At 40.3% G+C, this 18,514-nt stretch overlaps 1 protein-coding gene across 4 annotated transcripts in view; it reads right to left on the bottom strand.

Annotated features, from left to right (window-relative positions):
• The window catches only part of ZNF169 (zinc finger protein 169), a 58,812-nt gene extending 40,504 nt beyond the window's left edge, over positions 1-18,308 (bottom strand). For 2 of the 4 annotated variants that reach the window (XM_042913566.1, XM_042913569.1), the window contains exons 1-2: positions 18,223-18,308; positions 14,504-14,721 (exon numbers count right to left, since the gene is read on the bottom strand). The gene's annotated coding sequence lies outside the window, so the exon portion shown is untranslated. Of the gene's footprint in view, positions 1-6,036; positions 6,121-6,658; positions 6,747-14,503; positions 14,722-18,222 lie in introns of those variants that run through there. The other 2 variants (XM_042913567.1, XM_042913568.1) reach the window with 2 other exon arrangements.
• Between the last annotated feature and the right edge of the window lie 206 nt (positions 18,309-18,514).

Here is an 18,514-nt window from a genome sequence, read left to right as displayed (position 1 = left end):
ATATCTAAATAAATGGAGAGATATCAGTCAGTTAAGCATCTGACTCTTGATTTTGGCTCAGGTAATGATCTCATGGTAATGGGATCAAGCCCCAAGTCGGACTCTGTGCTGACAGCATGGAGCCTTCTTGGGATTCTCTCTCTCTCTCTCTCTCTCTCTCTCTCTCTCTGCCCCTTCCCCTCTTGTGCACACGCATGCTCTCTCTCTCTCTAATAAATGTGCACAGCAGGGTACAACAGAACCTATTCTTCATAAGGCCATGACTTTCAAGACCAGGAGTTGTATGTAGCTGACTTTCCTAACACAGAGAAAATGCACAGAGACTTAGACAAAATGAAGAGAGGAGTATGTCCCAAATGAAAGAACAGGACAAAATCACAGCAAGAGAGCTAAATGAAACAATGATAAGTAATATGCCTGATAGAGAATCTAAAGTAAGTTTTATAAAAATTCAAATACTCACTGGACTTGAGAAAAGATTGGAGAACTTCAGTGAGACCCTCGACAAAGAGATAGAAAACATAAAAGAACCAATCAGAGATGAACTTAACTGAAATTAAAAATACACTAGAGAGAATAAGCCCTAGACTAGAGGAAGCAGAAGAACGGATCAGTGACCTGGAGGACAAAAGTAATGGAAAGCAATCAAGCTGAACAGGAGAAAAAATAATAATAAATGAAAACAAAAAACTCAGCAACACCATCGAGAGTAATAATATATGCATTATAGGGATCCAAAAAGAAGAAAAGAGAGAAAAGGGAACAGAAAATTTATTTGAAAAAATAATGGCTAAAAATTTCCCATATTTGGGGAAAGGAACAGAATTCCAGATCCAAGAGACACAGAGAGTCCCCCACAAAATAAATTCAAGACACATAGTTATTAAAACGGCAGAAAATACTGATAACAAGAGAATTTTAAAAGCATCAAGAGAAAAAAGTTACCCACAACAAAACCCCATAAGGCTATCAGCTGATTTTTCAGAAGAAGCTTTGCAAGCCAGAGGAAGTGGCATGATATATTCAAAGTGCTAAAAGGAAAAAACCTGCAACTAAGAATCTGGCAAGGCTAGGGGCACCTGGGTGGCTAAGTTGGTTAAGCGTCTGACTTTGGCTCAGGTCACTATCTCGCAGTTTGTGGGTTCGAGCCCCGCATCGGGCTCTGTGCTGACAGCTCGGAGCCTGGAGCCTGCTTTGGATTCTCTGTCTCCTTCTCTCTCTGCCCCTCCCCCACTTGTGCTCTGTCTCTCTCTATCAAAAATAAATAAATGTAAAAAAAAAATTTTTTTTAAGAATCTGGCAAGGCTATCATTCAGAATGAAAGGATAAATAGCTTCCCAGACAAACAAAAGGTTAAAGAAATTCATGACCACTAAACCAACCCTGTAAGAAATGTTAAAGGAAACTTCATGAGTGGAAAGAAAAGGACAGAACTAGGAGTAAGAAAAGTAGGAAGCATAAAAGCAGTAAAATTAAGTACACCTATAAAAATCAGTCAAGGGATTCACAAAATAAAAGGATATAAAGTATGACACCATATAACTAAAACATGGGAGAGGAATAAAGAACGGGTTCAAACTCCTACAGCCATCAACTCATTATAAACTGCTGTATGCATAAGATGTCATCTATAAACCTAATGGTAATTACAAATCAAAAGCCAATAATAGATATGCAAAAAAAAAGGAAGTAATCCAAATATACCACTAAAAAAAGCCAGCAAACTGTGAGAAGAGACCAAGAGAAAAAAGGAACAGAAAAGAACTACAAAAAAAATCATAAAACAAGTAACAAAATGGTAGTAAGTACATAGCTAACAATAATCATCTTGAATGTAAATGGACTAAATGCTACAATCAGAAGACACAGGGTGGCAGAATGGATTAAAAAGAAACAAACAAACAAAAAAAAACCAAGATCCATCTATATGCTGCCCAAAAGAGCCAGACACACACAGATTAAAAGTTAAGGGATGGAAAGGCATTTATCATGCAAGTGGTAGTGATAAGAGAGCCAAGGCACAGTGTCAGAGAAAGTATGCCAAGCCTGTTTTTAACCTGTGAACCTGACACTGTGCCTTGGCTCTGACACTGGCCATAGCAACATTTTTCTAGATATGTCTCCTGAAGCAAGTAAAACAAAAGTAAAAATAAACCATTGGAATTACATCAAAATAAAAAGCTTCTGCACAGCAAAGGAAATAATCAAAAAAACTAAAAGACCTACTGTATGGGAATATATATACTGGCAAGGTACGTATGCAATAAAGGAGTTAGTATCCAAAATATATAAAGAATACAAAATATATAAAGAACTAATACAACTCAACACCAAAAAACAAAACAAAAACTAGTCCAATGACAAATGGGCAGAGATAAGAATAAACATTTCTCCAGAGAAGACAGATGGCCAACAGACACATGAAACGATCCTCAATATCACTCATCAGGGAAATGCAAATCAAAAGCCACCTTACACCTGTCAGAATGGCTAAAATAAAAAATACAGGAAACAACAAGTGTTGGCAAGGATGTGGAGAGAAGAAAACTTTGTGCTTTATTGATGGGAATGCAAACAAGTGCAGCCACTGTGGGAACAGTATGGAGGTCCCTCAAAAAATTAAAAATAGAACTACCATATGATGAAGTCATTTCACTACTGGGTATTTACCCAAAGAATATGAAAACAGTAACACAAACAGATATATGTACCCCTATGTTTGCTGTAGCATTATTTACAAGAGAAAAGATATGGAAGCAACCTAATTGTCTATTGATGGATGGATAAAGAAGATGTGATACACACACGCGCGCACATGCACACATAGTGGAATTAATCAGCCATAAAAAAAAGAATGAAATCTTGTCATTTACAACAAGAATGGATCTAGAAGGTACAATGCTAAGTGAAACAAACCAGTCAGCAAAAGACAAATACCATATGGTTTCATTCATATGTGGAATTTAAGAAACAAAACAAAGGAAAAAAAGAGACCAAAAAAGACTTTTAACTATAGAGAACAAAGTGATAGTTACCAGAGAACAGGTAAGTGGGGGGATGGGTGAAACAGGTGAAAGGGATTAAGAATACACTTATCCCGATGAGTACTGAGTAATGTATACAATTGTTGAATCACTGTATTGTACACCTGGAACTAATACAACAGTGTATGTTAACTATACTGGAATTTTTAAGAGAGAAACCCCTCAAAATGGGTTTCTCACCTAAATGTGAGAACTGAAACCATAAAATTCCTAAAAGAAAACAGAGGCAGTAACTTCTTTGACATCAGCCATCACAGCATTTTCCTAAATATGTCTCCTCAGTCAAGAAAAACAAAAGCAAGAATAAACTATTCAGACTACATCAAAATAAAAAGGGTTTTCACAGTAAAGGAAACCATCAGCAAAACAAAAAGGCAACCTACTGAATGGGAGGAGATATTTGCAAACGATATATCCAATAAGTGTTTAATATCCAAAATACATAAAGAACTTCTACAGTACCACAAAAAATAATTTTCTTAATTGTCAAAGGACCTGAATGACATTTTTCCAAAGAAGACATACAGATGGCCAACAGACACATGAAAAGATGCTCAACATCACCTATCATCAGAGAAGTGCAAATCAAAACTACAATGAAATATCACCTCACACCATTCAGAAAGGCTAGTATTAAGAAGACAAATAACAAGTGTTGGTAAGGATATGATGAAAAAAGAACCCTTACATACACACTGTTGGTAGGAATGTAAATTGGTACAACCACTGTGTTCAACAGTATGGAGTTTCCTCAGAAATTTAAAAATAGAATACCATATGATCTAGTAATTTCACTATTATTTACCCAAAGAAAATGAAAATGCTAATCTGAAAAGATACATGCACCCCTATGTTTATTACAGCATTATCTAAAATAGCCCAGATACGGAAACAATGTGTGCCTATTGATAGATAAATGGATAAAGAACAAAAACACATGAACCAGTAAAAAACAGACTCACAGAGAACAAAATGGTGGTTGTCAGAGGGGAGGTGGTGGAGGTATAGGCAAAATCGATAAAGGGGATTAAGAAAAACTTCCAGTTATAAAATAAGTAAGTTATGGAGATGAGAAGGAGTATAACATTGTATGGTGACAGATGGTGACATTTGTTGTGGTAAGCACTGAATAATGTACAGAATTAAGTCAATATGTTGTACACCAACTGATATAATAATGTATGGTAATTATATTTCAATAAAATTTAATAAAAATTTTTTTTAATTCCTAACAGATGCATACTGAAGTATTCACTGGTAAAATGATATCTGGGATTTGCTGCAAAATACTTCAGCAGAGAACACCAAAAAGGAAGAGAGGAAGAGCAGAATGTTGACAATTGCTGAAGCCGATGCACAGATGCTCTTTGAAAATTCTCGCTATCTTTGTATTTGTAAAATTTTCATAATAAATTTTAAATTTAATAATCCCATTTCCCTCCACACCCTCAAAACTAAGAAAAGTAGAAGAAACTTTAAAGGTAGTGTCATTAATGTCACCAACAGAAGTTCATGTCATTAGGGGCTGAGACCAAGGATCAGGAGAAAATTTGGGGGTGTGGGGAGCCTGGTGGCTCAGTTGGTTAAGTGTCCAACTTTGGCTCAGGTCATGATCTCATGGTTTGTGGGTTCAAGCTCCACATCTGCCTCTGTGCTGACAGCTCAGAGTCTGGAGCCTGTTTCAGATTCTCTCTCTCTCTCTCTCTCTCTCTCTCTCTGCCCCTCCCCCTGCTCGTGCTCTCTCTCAAAAATAAACATTAAAAAATTTTATGAAAATGAATTTAATTAGCATTAGATGAGACAGTCTAAAAATAGAGCACCTCTCTTTTTAAATTTTCATTAACTTTGAAAGTTAAAGAACAGCTAGCTCCGTGGTAAAAGTTATTTAATCCTCTACTGTACCATTTACCTTTCTACAAAATGAATATTCTACCACATAAGGTGCAAGATGGCTGAGGAAATAAAAATATGGCCAATACAAGACTACTGTTCTCAAAACAGCACCTCTCACCATCTTTGTTTTGGCAACACCACAAGGCCCTGAGAATACAGCAGAGTGAACGTATGGAGATGCTGAAAAGCTCCTGAATGAAGGCAGAGGATGTGCCCAGGGAGGACACCCTGTGCAGGAATGTGTCCTTTCAAGAACAAGCCTGGCTTCCTGGGAATCCACCTGCAGCTCTGACCCCACAGGGCATACTACACACACACTAAAGCCCACAGCACAAGTACAGGAGGAGGTGGTGCCCATCCGCAACAGGCTACCGGGCCCCTAGGAGTCCTCCCCTCCCTAACAGGCAGTTAGTTCCCTCTGGATTGAGGGGGAGTAGGGAGGGGAGACTGCTTCAGGGCCCACCTGGGCACACCAGAAGTAGTTCCCCCCTTAGGAGTCTCTCCTGGCCCAGAGAGCAGGCTGGAAACCTCCAAGTATGCAACTGGGTTCCACTCCACTGAAGTACTGGAAGCAGGCAGGGAAGGTCAGGACAACCCCAGGAACAGAGTCAGGGTGTGGGTTTTGGAGCAAACCTGCTCTGAACGCATGCTGACGCCCAGGAGGTTAATCCTCTATGTGCCGGGGAGTGGGGGGAGGGGGGGGAGCGGGGGGGGGGGGTCGGCTTAGTAAAAACACACGTGGATGTTTTCGAGCACTTAGCATGGGTCAGACACAGGTTTTAACTCTTTCCACACTCCACTCCAGGAGGTTCGGTACCTTGCCCAGGATGAGGCAGTGAGAAAGGGGCAGGTCTGGATTTGAACTCTCCCTACAAGGAAGGGGGGTCGGGGGCTCCGACAGCAAGCCTGGCATAGGCCCGTGGGCAGACACAGTGCCCAAAGAGATGTACACTTGGGGGTTGCAGGCTGGGGGAGAAAAGCTAGGGTTCTCGTTGATAACTGGTGGATCAGACTGATGAACCCATAGAACTTCACGGCTACTCCTGGGTACGCTCGAGTTTCATTTTCACAAAGGAAAGTTTAAGGCCGGAGTTCTCACCATTCATTCCCTCTCCCACCTCCGGTGACGAGGGGATGTAGGGAAAGTGCTCTGCCCGGTAGGGTCCACTCCAATGGCACCACCCCATGCTCCTGGAAGGGCCCCAGGAGGGGGCTGACACAAGCGGAAAGCGCCGAAGGGGACCCAAGGGCTCCCCACGCAGCCCGGGGATGTCTGACCCCGCCGGGCCCTTCCAACGCCCCGAGGAGCCCACGGTCCCGAGGCAGCTGACCCGAGTCTCCGCCCCGGCTGCCCCACCATCGAGGCGAGGTTGGGTATCTGCCCCAGGCCAATCTTCCTCCAAAACCTGGGGGCGGGTGGCCAAGCGGCACCCGCATCACCAGAGCCGGCTTCGCCGAGCAGCGCCGCCCCACCGCCCGTGTGCCCCAAGTCGCCCAGGCCAGCCCGGCTCCTCCAGGACGGGACGCTGGGCCCCCGGCCCCGCCTGACGGCGCTTCCCCCAGACTCCCGCCCACAGCCCCTCCCAGGTGGGCCGCCCCAACCCCGCCGGGAAACCCAAACCTCCAGCAACCCGCGGCGACAGCGAACCGACCCCGTCCGCTCCCGCCCGACTCTCCCCACCGAAGTGCCCCGGAACGGCGGCAGCGGCGGAATCACTCACCACAAGCGCGCAAGGACGGTCACCAGCCACCAGCGACGCCGGCGGGCGCAGGACAGCACTACCCACAGTGCCCCGGGGTGCGCTACCCACAGTGCCCCGGGACGCGGGACTGCGCTACCCACAGTGCCCTGGGAGAGGGTCTTCAATACCCACAATGCCTCAGACCACAGCGCGCTGCGCCGCCCCCTCCCGGACAGGGCGGGGTCTAGGGCGACCTCATCTGGTACTTGCCCCTGAGCTCCATGGGATGCCTCAACTGAAGGGATTGGGTTACAGTCCGTTCGTTGGGCTCTTGAAGAGATTGTGAAAAGTCAGGTGAGCAAAATCAAACCGACTTTCAGGTGCAAGAGAAGGGTGGTTTAGGTGAGCAGAAGGTCGTCTTAATTTATAGAGCCTTGTAATTTTCGTTTAATAATAATAATAAAGTCAGTTACCTGGATGTGTGCTTGTCCTCCATCCTGAAGATTCACCCCTGTGAATCTTAATTTGAATAACAGTATGAAATAAACGAACTTCTTAAAAAATGCCAAAGGTACTGGCATTTTTCTTTGTTAAAGAAGGTCATGAAGTTTTTTAAAAAAAAAAACATGGGGGTGCATGGGTGGCTCAGTTGGTTGAGCTTCCAGCTCTTGGCCTCGGCTCAAGTCATGATCCCAGGATCATGAGACTGAGGCCCCCCACCCACCCTGTGTCCGGCTCAACTAGCCCTGAGGAATGAGGATGGTATTCACCATGAAAATGTTGTAAAACTGGCCAAACAGCACAGATTTGTCAAACCACCTGACTGGTAAAAGGAGTTCACAGGTGAATTCTCCCAAACATTTAAAGAAGAGTTAATACCTATTCACCATAATCAAGTGGGATTTTTTTCAGGAATGCAAGGAATAGTCACAAATATTTACTATTCACAAATCAATGTGATTTGCCACATCAAGAGAAAGGATTAAAATCATATGATCATCTCTATATATGCAGAAATAGCACTTGACAAAGTACAACATCCATTCATGATAAAAATTCTCAACAAAGTGGGTTTAGAGGGAAGATACCGCAACTTAATAAAGGCCACATATGAAAAACCTGCAGCTAGCATCATATACAATGGTAAAAAGCTGAGAGCTCTTCCTCTAAGGTCAGGAACGAGACAAGGATGGCCACTCTTGCCACTTGTATTCAACATAGTACCAAAAGTCCTGGACACAGCAATCAGACAAGAAAAATAATAGGCGTTCATATTGGCAAAGAAGAAGTTAAACTGTCACTATTTGCAGATGACATAATAGTATACATAGAAAATCCTAAAAGACTCCACCAAAAAAACTAGAATAAGTCAGTAAAGTTGCAGGATACAAAATTAATTCCCAGAAATTGGTAGCATTTCTATTCCCTAATAATGAAGTAGCAGAAAGAGAAATAAAGAAAACAGTCCCATTTACAATTGTACCAAAAAAGAATAAAATACCTAGGAATAAACTTAAAGAGGTGAAAGACCTGTACTCTGAAAACTATAAAACATTGATGAAAGAAATTGAAGATGACACAAATGAAAAGATATTCCATGCTCATGAATTGGAAGAATGAATTTTAAGAATGAATTGGAGGAATAAACATTGTTAAAATGTCCATAATACTCAAAGCAATCTACAGATTTAATGCAATCCCTATCAAAATACCAATAGCATTTGTCACAAAACTAGAAGAAATAATACCAAAATTTGTGTGGATCCACAAAAGACCCAGAATAGCCAAAGCAATCTTGAGAAAGAAAAACAAAGCTAGAGGTATCACAATTCCAGATTTCAAAATATACTACAAAGCTGTAGTAATCAAATCGGTATGGTACTGGCACAAAACCAGACACATTGATCAATGGATCATAATAAAGCACCCAGAAATAAGCCCACTATTATACAGTCAATTAATCTACAACAAAGGAGGCAAGAGTATACAGTGGGGGAAAAGATATTCTCTTTAATAAATAATACTGAGGGGCAACTGCGTGGCTCAGTTGGTTGGGCACCCAACTTCAGCTCAGGTAATGGTCTCGCAGTTCGTGGGTTTGGGCCCCGCGTCTAGCTCTGTGCTAACAGCTGTTAGCCTGGAGCCTGCTTCCGATTCTGTGTCTCCCTCTCTCTCTGCTCCTCCCCCTCTCTTTCTCTCTCCCTCTCTCTCTCTTTCTCAAAAATAAACATTAAATTTTTTTTAATTTTAAAAAAATAATACTGAGAAAACTGGACAGCCACATGTAAAAGAATGAAACTGGACCACCATGCAAAAAAATAAACTCAAAATGAATTAAAGGCATAAATGTGAGACCTGAAACCACTAAAAATCCTGGAAAAAAAAACAGAGGCAGCAATTTCTCTAACATAGGGGACATTTTTCTAGTTATGCATTCCAAGAGAAGGAAAACAAAAACCAAAATTATTGGGACTATACCAAAATAAAAAGGGTTTGCATAGCAAAGTAAACCACCAACAAAACAAAAAGGCAACCTATTGAATTAGAGAAGGTATTTGCAAATGATACATCTAATAACGGGTTAATATCCAAAATACAGAGAGCTTATATAACCAAACACCAAAAAAAAAAAAAATCCAATTTAATAAATGAGCAGAAATTCTGAATAGACATTTTTCCAAAGAAGACATATGTATGGCCAAGAGACACATGAAAAGATGCTCAACATCACTGATCATTAGTAAAATGCCAATCAACACCACAATGAGATATCACCTCACATCTGTCAGAATGTCTAAAATCAAAGAGATAAGAAATAAGTGTTGACAAGAATATGGAGAAAAAGGAAACTTCATACACTGTTGATGGGAATGTAAACTTTTATAGCCACTGTGGAAAACAGTATAGAGGTTCTGCAAAAGTTAAAAATAGAAATGCTATATGATCCGATAATTCTACTACTGAGTACCCAACAAAAACTAAAATACTAACGTGAAAAGATACATGCACTCCTATGTTTATGGCAGCATTTATCTATAAGAGCCAAGTTATGGAAGCAACCTAAGTGTCCATCAATAGACAAATTGATGAGGAAGATGTGGTATGTATACACACACACACACACACACACACACACTGGAATATTATACAACCATTAAAAAAGATGAAATCACGCCATTCATAAAAACATGGATGAACCTAAAGAGTATCATGCTAAGTGAAATAAGTCAGACTGAGAAAGACAAATAACATGATTTCACTGTGTGGAATCTTTAAAAAAATGAATAAACAAATAAGCAGAATCAGAACTTTAAATACAGAGAAGAAATTGATGGTTGCCAGAGAAGAGGAGAGTGAGGGCATAGGAAAAATGGGTGAAGGGGAGTGGGACATACAGGCTACCGGTTAGGGAATGAATAAATCATGGGAATAAAAGGTGCAGCGTAAGGAATACAGTCAATAATATGATAGTGATGTATGGTGACAGATAGTAGCCACACTTACGGGGAATATAGCATAATGTATAAACTTTTCAAATCACTATGCTGTACACCTGAAACTATTATAATAGAGTGTGTCGATTACAGTGAAATAAATAAAATAAATTACTTTTGGTTAAATCAGTGCACATGAGGAAGGACCATAGTCGTGTGTGTGTGTGTGTGTGTGTGTGTGTGTGTGTGTGTGTGTGTGAGAGAGAGAGAGAGACAGAGACAGAGACAGAGACAGACAGAGAGTGTGTGCACATGAGCAGGGGAGGGACAATGGGAGAGGGAGACAGAGAATCTTAAACAGGCTCCACACTCAGCATGGAGCCCACCACAGGGCTTGATCTCACAACGCTGGGATCATGACCTGAGCCAAAATCAAGAGTTCACACTCAACCAACTGAGCCACCCAGGCAACCCTGACCATAGTCTTTTTAAACATAAAACTAGCTGGAGTACCAGTGTGTGTTGGGGGGAGTATTCTCAAAGTATTTTGATGATGGGGATCCCATTTCTTAGAGATTTTTCTCTACAGCAAAGAGAAAAATCCTGAAAAAAACACAATTTCAGCAGGAATAGTCTGGGTCCAGAAGGAATCAGACCAAAGCTAGCATGGTTCCAGTAGGAACAGGCAATTCCAAAAAGAAGTTGGATTGAAGGCTAAATAAGTACTCTCAGAAAAAATAAAGCCTTAAAACAGATCCTGAATAAAGCCTAGAGAGCTGGAACACAAAGAGAGAAGAGCTCAAAATCCAGGAGAAAATCTACCCTCAAACTAAAGAGCCAGCAGGACCCAATGAGCCTGGTTTGCTCTGAGGAGACCAGCACCCATTTGCTTCCTAGTCTTGGAGTGGTTTAGGGTCTTTGCTGGATCTCACTTCTGATTAGCAAGTAATGTTAACTTTAGGAATAAGACAGCCAGTTATTTAACCAGCGAAAGCTGGGTTTATTTGGGAACAGCATAGGATTGCAATCTGGGACAAGCAAGCTCCAGCAAATGGTAGGCGAGCCCAGAAATTAAAAGAATGAAAAGTTCTTTTATAGAGGAAAGGGGGATTTGGGAGGAGATGTTGTAAACTACAAGTCCATTGGTGTAAACATGGAGCTGAAAGTGCAGTGGCTTCTCATTGGCTGAACTGTGACAGTCTCTCATTGGCTGGGGAGTTGCTAGGGAGGAAGAAACCTTACTTTCTCCTGCTGGGTTAGTAAATTAGTAGCTACAGTAGTGTCTACTTGCAAAGTGCACCTCTTCCTGTTGGGTCTGCAGTTGACCATGAGTGGTAATTCGGGAGGGTGTGACAGTTCTCCCTGCTGTCCTCCTGACTCAATACTAAACCAGATTTCCTTTTATTAATTTTTACAAAGTAAATGTGAAAACACTTAAATCTATAGTAATTAAAACTAAAATTATTTGACTAATACAAAAAAATCACTGATTTGATGTAATAGAACAGAGAGCTCAGAAACATCAAGGTCTTTATAAAGAGACACACCTCTTTTTCTAGGAATTTAACAAGTGTTTTCAAGTTACTTCTATTAGCTTCTGCTCAAAATGAAGTAACAGGAACCAGATTTAACCTCCTGCCTAAAATAACTTTTAAAGGACAAAATATACCGGAAAGTAGGTTTGAAGACATTGGATATAAGACAATGAAGAGCAGAGAACCTTGGGAGGTCAGTAATAAACCAGGTGAGCCCTTGAACTTTCTGGATGGAGAGAAAGTTCAGGTCACAGTCCAGAGAAGGGAAACCCAAGTGGGGATGCTCCTCAAGTGTCAGCTGAGTGCTGACCAACACATGTGTGTGCAACCCCGAGCAAGGAACCACACTGGATGGGATTAGAAAGAAATACTGTGAGCTCACATAGGCCAGAAACCGCCCCTGTTCCCACCAGATAGAATGAAAAATCTTCATAATTCACATGGCCTGGAATAAAGTACTCAAAAGGTTTTGTCTCAATAGTGGGGCAAAATTAGACCTGAATGCTTGATAGATAATTCTTATATTAAATTTGGGGGAGAAAACATATGTCTTAGGAATCTTAGAAGTCACTTTCATTTTTACATGAATTTTGTATTCAGAATCACACATATTCTTATATAAATAAAATTTTAAAGAAGACTGAATTCATGGTCTCCATAAAGTGAGCTGTACACTTAATATGATCCAATCAAATAGCATTTGCATACTTTTCAACACCACAAAGCAATTATCTGGATGACTATATTTTCAATACAATGGTGACAAACAATAGAGCTTAATTTTCTGTATCATTAGCATTTTAATACAAAACTATAATAATCAGTGTGATGATGGTCTGAGTCAGCTGAATGGAACTAAAGGGAACTAGGAAGGAGACGGAGAAAGAGAGAGGAAAAGTGAGACAGTTTCAATTCAGTTTGAAGTGGTTGAGAAAATAGTTATTTGCGGGAAGTTAAGTTGGTTCACAAAAGAAATGTAAAAAGAGAAATCAGAGACATAACATGATGAAATATAAATGATTTTGCACACCACTCTGTTCCATCTGGTGGTACGGAAGGGCTTTGCATGAATTATAACAAAGCAGAGACACGAAGAGAAAGCCTCAAGACAGCAGCACCAGGACAAATGTGCTCATGCTCGTACACAGAGATCTCTCTCATCTCACTGGACTGAAGTTCAGTGGAAGTGACTGAGTCTGCTATGGAGAAAGAGAAGGTACATTTCTGGAACTTCGTTACTGGTGGCTTAAGTTTTGAAACCACAGAAGAAAGTTTGAGGAACCACTACAAACCATGGGGAAAATTTACAGACTGTGAGGTAACAAGGAATCCTGCAAGCAAGAGCTCAAGAGTATTGGGTTTTGTAAGTTCTTCATACATGGCAGAGATTGGTGCTATCATGGCTGCAAGATCTCATTCAAAGGATGGGACAGCGGTTAAGTCCAAATGTGCTGTAGCAAGAGAAATCCAGAAAACCTGGAGCTCATGTAACTATGAAGAAGCTGCTTGTGATGGAATTAAAGACAATACTAAAGAATATCAACCCAGAGATTATGCAAGGAATATAGAAAGCTTTATACCATTTGAGATCATTACTGATAGGCAGACTGGAAAGAAAAGAGGCATTGGTTTTATTACTTTTGATGACCATGATCCTGTGGATAAAATTGTGCTGCAGAAATACCATACCATCAGTGGGCTTTGTGCAGACAAGAAACACAGGAGGTAAAAAGTTCTAGGAATGGCAGAGAAAGGTATTTTGCTTTGAAGGGTTAATGCAGAGGCAATGGATCAGGAGGCAAGTTTAGAGGAGGTTCTTGCGGATAAGGAAGAAGACATGGCTTTAGGGATAGCTATAATGGGTATAGAAGAGGATTTCGGTGGCAGTTTTGGAGGCAGTACTTGTTATGCGGGACAAAAATGAAGATATAGTGATGGAGGACCTGGATGTGGGAACCGGGGTGGGGGCTACATAGGTGGTTTTGACAACTATGTAGAAGAAATTATGGAAGTGGAAAATACAGTGACTTTGGATATTACAACTAGCAACCTTATGACTATGGTCTAGTGAAGAATGGACATTTTGGTGGCAGCAGGAACACAGGGACAGCATATTGTGAAGGCAACTATGGTATAGGAAGGAGTGGAAGAAGAGAAGGTTGTGCAGGAAGAACCCAGTACTGACTTTCTTCCTATTTTCCATGGGCTTCACTGTAGCCACTGAGCCGAGAAGTAATAAAACAGCTTTGAGCTTTCAAAATAACAATATTTAGAAAACTTATATCACAGACATGCATAAATATGGAATGATATGGTCATACTTCCCCCTAACATGTAATTATCCTGCATACAAATGAAGACACTAACCCTTTTTCCAAAAGACAATGCAAAGACCTTAAATGATGTTTACTGTTCTCCTTTGATATCACATAACTTAAATACTATAATGTAAAATTAACAATATTTAAAGACTATAATATAAAGTCAATGCAGCTTACATTACATGATAAGGGGATAAGAGAACAACAAAAACAAAGATACTGTATTATGTACACACACACACACACACACACACACAACCACAACCACAAACATGTTCATAACAAAATAAGGAAGAAACATTCATGCCAATTACAGTTCTCATTTCTGTAACTGAGCACATGGTTGCAGCTGATATTGATAACTACCTTTATCACTGCCCATTCCATATTCTCTTAGCCCTCAGCTAATATCTCAGCTGCTCATGGTTATTTACCTCGTGGGGTGACCCAAACCTTCATTCCTGAAGTTTTTGGGCCAGTAGCCAACCTGCCTAGATTGCATTGTTGTACTTTTCCATTGACTTTAACCACAGATAATGGCAATACTAAGATACCCTAAGGAATCTCCTCTGTTCCATATATACTCTTCCTTACCTCTATTGTGGAGTTGTTTAGCTTCTCTGGGTAGTCCAAATCAATCAGCCCAGCCAGCATAGCAACTCCTTTCTCTCCCTGTTGATTCAGAGGCATGAGGAGTCCAAAATGGCCAGATGGCAGTCTTAATTCCCAGTTTGATAAGATCATTGTTGTATCTCCTGGTGGAAGTATTCCTGCCTTTGGAACTAAGACTTCTAGGCCAGCAGAGTATAAGACTGTGGGTATAGGAGGCAAAAATATTGTTAGCAGGTTATTAGGGGTAGTTGTGAGTGATGCCACTCCCAATTCCATCCCTAGATTCCTGGACCTGTGAATCCTGGCTACGGGAGTAACAGCACCATATATTGAGTGGTGATTCAGAGTATATTTAGCCTTCTAAAGAATCTTGTCTCATTCCTACAATGTATTGCCACCTGACCGGAAATGTGGTATGAATCACCACCCCTGCATCTTCGCAGTCCTTGATGGTAGCACTAATCTCAGAAATCCCTCCAGGAATTCAGTTCTACTTTTACTTTACTATTTTTCTAAGTAGAGACAGTTCTAGTGGCTTCCACTTGGCCTTTCCCACCATGGTAGCTCTTAATCCACAGGTCAGGGAATCCACGTGAGAATTCCTCAGTTACTGAGTCTATTTTAATGATGCATTCTAGAACTGGAGAAATAACCACAGGATGGTCTGGGGACCCACTTGGCCCAGTGTGAGAGGAATATGAGCCAAAACTCCATTTATCATGTAACATGCAAAATCCCTGATTTTAACTGGTGGACACCAGTGACATTTGAGTCTCCTGGAATTGGTGTCAGTTCAGAGCCCCAAAAAGTCTATTATTATTATTCCCTTTTCCCCAGTACAGAGTTAGCCTGGTAGGGGCTATAGGTTCCTTTGGGAAAGGCTGGGAAAACAACTAAAATAAATTTTAGCAGTATACCAGTATACCAGTGTCCTTCCTCAAGGGAACCCATTCTTCATTCAACAATTTCTGGATCTAACTCAAGTCTGGTAATCTACTCAGGGGCTGTGACTTCCTATCTTTATTATTCAGGTACAACTTTTGTTCACTTGACCTAGAACTTTCCTCCTTATACAGACCAAGTAAAAATGTAGTAGGCTTCCAATCTACTTCACTTCTAAGGACACCACAATCAACTAGCCAAAGTCATAGGTCTGGAAGCAGAGAAGGGTGGTAGGGGTGGATTCTGAAGAGAATCAGCATTGTCTTGCAAGGCAACTGCCTCAAGGGAGGCCATCAACAGTTTCCTGAGACAACACAGTTAGTCTCCTCAGACTGGGTGAAGAGGTTGCTACTACTGGCAAACAAGGCTTATCAGAATTTAGGTGCTCGATGTCCCCAGATTCATCCAGGTCTTTCCACACATCCCCGTGCCAACTTTCAGAATCTCATTTCTTCCTAATCAAGGACATCCTGCAAAGCTGGGAATTCAAAATGCGCTGTAAGTCATCCACTTGCAAAATGCAATTCTGGGTTTGGTTTTCAGCAATCTTAATCCTGTGGCGATAGGAGATAAGAGCCTCTTTCAGGAAAGACATAGACACTTTCAGGTCATTTATCTGGCACTTGAGCCAGAAATTTAAATCCCTGAACTCATCTGTTTCTTTCTCCACTTTGTTCAGTGATATTAGGAGCAACCAGCAAAGTTCATTATACTCATTAGTTTGACAAAAGTGTTTGAAAATATATACATTGCCACTTAGATTCTTAGTTCTTATAAGTGTTTTATTATAAGTATCCAATGATGTGGTTTCATTCATATGTGGAATTTAAGAAACAAAATGAAGAAAGAAAGAAACCAAAAAACAGACTCTTAACTATAGAGAACAAACCAATGGTTACTGGAGAAGTGGGTAGGGGGTGGGTGAAGGGGATTAAGAGAACTAAGTGAAGGGGACTAAGAGTACGTGTATCATGAAGAGCACTGAGTAATGTATACAATTGTTGAATCACCATAATGTGGACCTGAAACTACTATAACAATGTATGTTAACTATACTGGAATTTTATTTTTATTTATTATTTTTTTAAGTTGGCTTCACACACAGCACAGAGCCCAACACGGGACTTGAACTAACAGCTCTGAGATCAAGACCTGAGCTGAGATCAAGAGTCAGATACTCAACTGGTTAAGAGATATGGGTGCCCCAACTATACTGGAATTTTAAAAAATAAAATAAGAAGTATCCAATGATGATATTTTATATATCTCTATTGCCAAATCACATCATGGCTCTCTTTATTAACAGAAATAGAATAATTAGTGTCTTTAAGTCTTATCAGGTTAGAGAGCCAATTTTAGAAACCCTAGAAGCAATTCAGAAATTTCATCCTTAAGATTCTATTCCTAGACGATTCTGGGAAGATGGTGAAGTAGGAAGCACCAGGAATCTGACTCCTCATCCAAACAATTAGACTGGAAGAATCTATCTAATGTAATTATTTGGAACTCTGGAGTCTGTTGAAGGATCACAAGTTCCAGGGGAAGATTGGACAGTAAATTGTGGCCACGTTCATTCAACTCCAGCTCTTAGCACAGTAACAAATATCCCACATACCAGGAAGCTGTACTCGTGTTCTTGTAGCAGCTTGCACAGAGCTTGTGAAAGTTGAGGTAGGCAAAAAGAACTCTGTCCCTCAAGTATTGGAGTTCCCTCCCCACTCTGGCTCAAGTGACTTCCAGAAGATTTAAAAGTCTAGAACTCATTATTTTTCCTTCATTTTTTGCTTTTCTCCCTTGGGAATGAGATATTAATGACTAGGACATTCAAAAACAACTGCATATATGGAGAACATTACAAAGTGACAGTGTATGCCCAAGGAAAAGCTCAGAAAAGACATAAGAAGACATTAGGTTTATACCTCAGGTAGACTTTTGGCACGGAGAGGCTATAAAAATTTTAAAAACCCAATAACAATAACAGAGCAGCAAACCCTAGGGAAGGGGAGGGATTCAATTTCCAGATTTACCACATTATTAAATTCAAATGTCTAGTGTTCAACAGAAAATCACAGACACACAAAGAAACAGGAAAGTATGGCCCATTCAAAGGGAGAAAGAAATAACAGAATCTGCCCCTGAAAAAGACTTACTGGAAGATATATTAGACAAAGAATTTGAAACAGTGGCCTTAAAGATGCTCAAAGAACTAAAAGAAGCTGTGGAGAAAATCATGAAAACAAGGTGTTAACTAAATGGAATTATAAAGAAATATAAAAAAGAAATAGAAATAAAGAAATAGAAAACCTAAATTTAAAGAAAGAAATTCTAGAGCTAAAAATACAGTAACTGATATGAAAATTTTATTGTAAGGATTCAAATACAGATTTGAGCAGGAAGGAGAAAGAATCAGTGAACTTAAAGACAGAACATTGGAAATTATCAAGGTTGAGGGGCATAAAGAAAAAAGTTTAACAAAACCTAAGAGATCTATAGGACACCACCAAAAGTACCAACATTTGCATTGTGGGAGAGGAAAGAAAGAGGAGAGAGAGAAAGGGACAGAAAGAATATCTGAAAAAATAAAAGCTGAAAATTGCCCAAATTTGAATAAAGACATGAATATGAACATCTAAAAAGCTTCACAGACTCGACATAAGATGAACCCAAAGAGACCTACACTGTGACACATTATAATCAAACTTTCAAAAGACAAAGAATAAATCCTGAAAACAGCAAAAGGGAAGTGAATCATTACATACAAGGGATATTCAGTAAGAAAATCTGCAGACTTCTCATCAGAAGCTTTGGAGGCCAGGAGATAGTAGATCAATATATCCAGAGTGCTAAAAGAAAAAAAAAAACCTATCAACCAAGAATTCTACATCCTGAGGGAGAAGCAAGACATTCCTGGATAAATAAAAGCTAAGGGAGTTTATGACACTAGACCTGCCCTGCAAGTAGTACTCAAGGGAGTCCTGAAAGGTGAAACAAAAGGATACTAGACTAACTCAAAGCCATATAGAGAAATAACGGTCTCCATAAAGGTAAATA

The sequence above is a fragment of the Panthera leo genome, chromosome D4 (genome assembly GCF_018350215.1).
Source record: "Panthera leo isolate Ple1 chromosome D4, P.leo_Ple1_pat1.1, whole genome shotgun sequence".
Taxonomy (NCBI): Eukaryota; Metazoa; Chordata; class Mammalia; order Carnivora; family Felidae; genus Panthera; species Panthera leo.
Note: the sequence above shows the minus strand (reverse complement) of the source record. Positions and strands in the feature narration are given on the sequence as shown.